The sequence below is a fragment of the Bombus vancouverensis genome, chromosome 18, assembly GCF_051014615.1.
Source record: "Bombus vancouverensis nearcticus chromosome 18, iyBomVanc1_principal, whole genome shotgun sequence".
Taxonomy (NCBI): Eukaryota; Metazoa; Arthropoda; class Insecta; order Hymenoptera; family Apidae; genus Bombus; species Bombus vancouverensis.
Window position 1 is genome coordinate 5327469 of NC_134928.1, and position 6000 is coordinate 5333468.

The following is a 6000-nucleotide window of genomic DNA, read 5'->3' on the forward strand; positions in this document are numbered from 1 at the left end:
AAATAGCCGTTTTGTGCAAACGGCGGCCATAGAGTGTGGAAAGTAAAAACTACTGCAGGAATCAGTGTAATAGATGCATAGATAATTGGTGCGTTAAATCTATTGTGCAGTTCATGAATTATAGCGCACAGTACTAGTGTATAATGTACATGAAATTACACTTACGTGCTAGACAACAATTTATAAGTAGTACGTGATTCAGCAATAGTCTATTGACTTTCAAACAAGCGTACTTGAATGTATAACGAATAACCACGACATTGACATACGCTGTAATACTAAAAGTATATTTTTAACACGATGTACATGACCATAAATTATTAAGAAAAGTAGGAAGAATTGGAAAAAATTAAAAAAAGCCAACACCACACGGAGTTCCCAAGCGGTCACCCATCTAAGTACTATCCGTGCCCTACGTTGCTTAACTTTCGTGATCGGACGAGAACGAGTGCTTTTTTTTTTTTTTTTTTTTTAACTGTTTATTAAAACCCAATATACAATTATAAATACATTATAGTGTTCACAATAAACGGTGAATTTATATAATGGTATCTTAGGCAAAGGTACCGATACGCAACGGTACTACGTAGCCATGCTGTAATATGTGTCGACGCTTTACATTTTTCGTGTTGAATATATCTTTTGGTTTAAGCCGCTGGAGGAGCGGAGCTTCTATGTGATTTTGTTTTTACTTGTTTTTATTGTCCTGGAAACTGGGTCGCAAAAACAGGACGCTTCGGTAGTATGTTTTTGGGTGATGTGGAGTTTGGGAGGGGGGGATGAGGGGGCGGGGGAGGGGGATGTTAAATAAATAAGTTTCTTTTAAAAGAAGGAGGATTGCGAAGATTTCAATGTTTGCACCTGTGTTGTGCGGGGGCAGAATTGATTTTTATCGGTTTAATAGATTTTCTCTCTTATTTTATTATGGGTTCAGTATCCACCAATATTTTTTTGAATTTTTTCTATGTTTGTCTTTGGTGTCTTTCAGGGGGAGGGCCATGTTGTATCTCCATCTAGTGTCTGCGGTCTGACCGTCTAGGTTTTCCTCGTAAGGTATAGTTTGGGTCCCTATTTTTCTCTTTATATGATAAATTATCGGGATGTTATTTTGGTCTTGTAGGTAGTTTTTTCCGTCAAGGTATGGGAAAGCTTCCGGCGGGATGTAGCCTGTTGTCAGAGTGTTTTTGTAATATGTGTCATTTGGAAATAAGCAGCTGAAGATTAAACTATTTTCTTTTATCTTTGCCGCTTGCGCGAAGTGATTTCGTATTAGCTTTAGGATGTGACAGTCTATGCGGTGAACATTGGCTAGGTCGTATATTATTTTGTTTTTTACGTATTTTTTGAATCCGCTGTGTTCGGATCTGTAAGTGCTCAAGCAAGCCCTGATGCATTTTCTTTCGAATATGCGAATTTTTTCCATTTGGGAGGCTGATATGTTGTACCAGATTGGGCAGCCGTAGGTTATGATCGGTCTGATTAGTGCTTGATAGCATAGAATTTTTACTTTGCTGTCGAGATGTTTGGAGTGGAATAGTTTTTTCATTTTCCAGAATGCTTTATTGGCCTTGGTAAGTTGAATTTCGGTGTGCTGCTTGTAGTTTAATTTGTAATCTATGTTTACCCCTAAGTATTTTACGCAATTTTTGTGTGGTATGAGGGCCCCTTTGTCTGTTTTTTCTCTTATCTGAAATTTTTTGCAGTGTTCTCTTTCTATTGGGCCGATTTCACTTGACTTGGGTCTAAACAGTATGGTTTCGCATTTACTTATGTTGATTTTTAGTTTCCATGCGTGGTAATAGTCGTTTATTTTCTCAAAGAGTTCTTGGAGTTCCGTTTTTATAGTTTTGGTTTTGCGGCCTGTTACGTATATGATTAGGTCGTCTGCGAAGGCTATGGAGCGTTTATGGGTGGATGTATTGAGCTCAAAGAGGTTTAGTAAGTCGCTGTTGTAAATACTGAAAAGTAACGGGGAATTCACTGTACCTTGTTGTAGACCGTTTTTTATGGAGAATTCTTTGCTTGATGAGTGTGCACCTTCAGTCATTACGAATGTTCTGTTTGTGATCATGTCCCAGGCTATTTTAATCAGGTGTTTAGGGAACTTTTTTTTGATCGGTTTGTATATGAGACCTGGGATCCAGACTGTGTCGAAGGCTTTTTCGAGGTCTATTAAGCAGGCGGCAACTCGTTCTTTTGCGTTTAGAGCCCAGCAGATGTCCGACGTGAGTTTGTTTATTGCGTGAATTGTGGAGTGTTTGTGTCGGAAGCCGAATTGATTCTCTGGGATTATGTTATTTTTTGTGCAGAAGGAGGTTAGGGGGTTGTTTATGATTATTTCGAATACTTTGCTTATGTTGGGGAGGAGACTTATGGGTCGTAGGTTTGCGGGCGATGAGCCGTCTTTATCCTTTTTTGTTATAGCTATCAGTTTGGCTTTTTTCCATTTTCTGGGGAAGTATGTGTTGTTTAGAGCATTGTTGAAGAGTACCGTGTAGTACCATTTTATTTTGTTCGGTAGGCGCTTGAGTAAGATGTTTGGGATGCCGTCGAAGCCGGAGGATTTTTTGTTGTTTAGTTTGGAGAGGGTTGTGTTTAGTTGATTGTAATTTGTGAAGTAGTTTATTTCTGGATCTGGTTGTTTGGGGTTGTCTGCGGTGTTTTCGTTTGAGAATGTGCAGACTGTTTTGTTTAGCGTTTTATCTAGTTCCATTTCATTTTTGAGTTTGTTTGTTTCGGCCATGATAATTCTGTTTAGTTGTTCTCGGCCCATGTGTTCGTTTTGAGTATGTATTTTGGAAAAGTGGGTGCCGATAATGTCTAGTTTTTCTGTTGTTTTAGTTATTATGAAGTTACCCTCGGTGTCTTTGATGGTGTTGTGTATCGTTATGCCTGCTTCTTGGATGAGGGAGGCATTTTCTGGGGGCAATTTGAGAGGTGGGATGGGGTTTTGTTCTTTTGCTCTAAAGATTTGATTTATTTGTGGGAACATGTTTGCTGAGTCGTTTTTGGAGATGTTTTTTATTTTGTTTGTCCAGTAATGGTTTATAGAAATTGCGAATTCTTGTTTCAGTTGCGCTTTTATTCTGTGTAGTAGGAACTTTAGGAATTCTAATTCTTCTCTTTTGTCGTAAGAATAGTTAAATTTTATATTGTTTATTTTGGACAGTATGTAGCTTTTATCTCGCTGTAGATCTTTTATTTTATTGTTTATATAGGGCTCGCATGAATTTTTTTGTTTTATGATTGGCACGGATTTTTGGAGGGCGATTTGTGTGTGTTTTTCTATTTCGTCTAGGAATGAGTCGATTTGTCTGTTTGTTAGGTTGACGTTGTTGTAGATCTCTAGGTCGCAGTTTTGTTCGAGTATGTTTTGGAACTTTTTCCAGTCTGTCTTTTTGTAGTTGTACCTGGGTGTCTCGGTCTGGGTTTCGAGAGTTAGGAAGTCAGATGTGTTTTTGTTAATTTGAAATACTAGGGCGTTATGGTCACTGTCATAGGCTAAGGTTTTTAGGGTATTGTTTGGACGTAGGTTTTGGAATTTTAGTCGCGCATCTGCTAGGCATATGTCCAGGTATGAGCCTCCTTTTGGGTAAGAGGGTAGCTCGGAGCTGTACAAGTTTGTTTTGAAGTGGATGCTTTTATTGTCTAGCCAGTTTCTAATGAAGTTGCCTCTCGTGTTGTTTATTTCGTTTTTCCAGCTTGTGTGTTTTGCGTTAAGGTCTCCTGCTATTATATAGTAGTTTTCCGGTTTGTTGAGCTGCAAGAGTTCGAAAAGGTTATTGAATTCGTAGTTAAATTCTTTCTGGTTTCCGTAGGTTGCGTAGGCTGCAGTGATGAATAAATTTTCCTTATTGCTTATTTTTATTTTTATGATCGTTGTTTCTAAGGTTCTGAAACGTGTTATTTTATCAATTAGGATCGTTTTGTATTTTATAGGGTTTTTTATGAGGATCGCTGTTCCTCCTCCTTGACTGGCGTTCGGTCTGTCGTGTCTTATCATGGAGTAGTTTTTGAAGTGTACATTGTGTCTTTTGTTTAGCTTTGTTTCTGAGATGAGTACTATATCGGGGGCTTCTTTATTTAATAGGGTTAGCATACTGTATCTTTTTTGGTTTGAAATTAGAGAGTTAGCATTTATTGCGATTATTTTCAGATGTTTTAGGTTAAATTTATTTGTCTTTTGCTGTGATGGTTGGTTTGGCGTGTTTTGGTTATTCGTCGTCTGTACTAGTGAAAGTGCTGAAGATGGCGTCGATCCTTTCTTCGTGTGTTAATAGAGTGTTTTTTATTTCGTTTAGTTGCATTTGTTGTTCTTTTAACGCTTGGAGGATACCTTTTTTAAAGTCTTCGATAACGTTTATAATGTTTAGATGGGGGGAGTTATCGATTGTGATTGGGCTTTGGCTTGAGCGCGGATCTAAGTTTGCTGATTGTGGGGAGATTTTGGTTGTTTGATTTAGTGTTGTTTGCTGCTTCACTACGTCAGAGAACTTTAGTTCTGGGACGTATTTGCGGCTTATTTGGGCAATTCGTTGTGTCTTTGCTTCTTTGTCTTTTTTTATTTTATCTGCTACCTTTTTACGGAGCTCTACGAGTTTGGGGCAACCTTTGTATGACGCGGGGTGTCCATAGTTTTTGCAGTTGACGCAGAATATTTTGTCTTTGGTTACTGCGTTTTCCTTTTTTATTGTGCAGTCGTCTGGGCCATGGGGCTCACTGCATTTAACACAGCGGTAGTTTAGGTTGCAGTTTTGCGCTGTGTGGCCTATTCGCTGGCATTTGTGGCACTGAGTTATGTCATCCTTTTTTTTTATTATTTTTTCCCATTTTATCTTGTAGTAGTTAAAGTAGTTTATTTTTAGTAGGTTGCTTGTATTACTGTTGGGGGATAGCTGTATTATGTAGATTGGGAGCAATATATTGTTCTCCCTTGATCTTTTTGTCGTGAATCGTGTGACTTTTGTGAATTTTACGTCGTCTATTTGCAAGGCTTGTAGGTCTGTGAGTATTTCTGTTTCGGTGTAGCTATTGTCTAAGCCTTTTAACAAGTATGTATGGTGTTTCTCTGTTTTGGGTGTGTACGTGTAAAAGGTTGTGTTAGCTGAGAGGAGTATTTGTTTTGCTTTGTGGAAATCGGGTAGGTTTCGGAGGTAGAGTGCATGTTTACCTGCGTGTATTCTTTTAATATGGAACTGATTGATGCCCGCTACTTTCTCTATGAGCGTTACCGTGTCCTTGGGGTCTTGTAGGAGTATGTTTATGGGTGGTGGCCTGTTGTCTTTTGTGGTGGGTGGGGTGCTCGTGCGTTCCTCCGCGGAGCATCCGGTGGGGCGTCCGTCCGGTGCTCGGTCCCCCCTTGGCGATGCTGGTGGCGCTGGGCCTCCTGGGTTGTGCGATGGGGTCTGTCGCCCCTGCAGTGTTGATTGTTTTGGTGGTATGGTGGGACTGTGTTTTCCTATTTTGCCTCTTAATGTTTCGTTTTTCTTTTTTATTTGTTCTAGCGTTGAGCTCGAAGTAGAGTAGTTTGATGGTCCCGGTTGTGGATGAGGCTCTGGTTCAGATTCTAGTATACTGAATCTGTTTTTTGTTATGATTGCTGGAGGCGAGGTTGCTCTTACGGGCTTCATGTTTTTCATTTCTTTGGCCTTTTCTTCTTGGCTGGAGTGATAATCTACAACTGTGTTTCCTAGGATGTTTACTAGTCTTTTCGTCCTGGCAACCAGGTTTGGTTGTGGGTTGAGTTTCCGCGTCTTTTGAGCGGAAAGTCTTAAATTATTCTTGATTTTGTTGGCCGTTTTTTGTGTGATTATTTTTCTCTTAATGGCTTTTTTTATTGGGTCCACGGTGGGTTCCGTTTCGTTGCTTTTGGCTTCATTATCGGTAACTTCTATCTTTTTATACAATTTTATTTTGTCTTATCTTATTTTATTTTCTTTTTGTTCTTATTTGTATTTATGGAGGTGATGACGATGCAGTATTTTTCACTATTTTGTCACT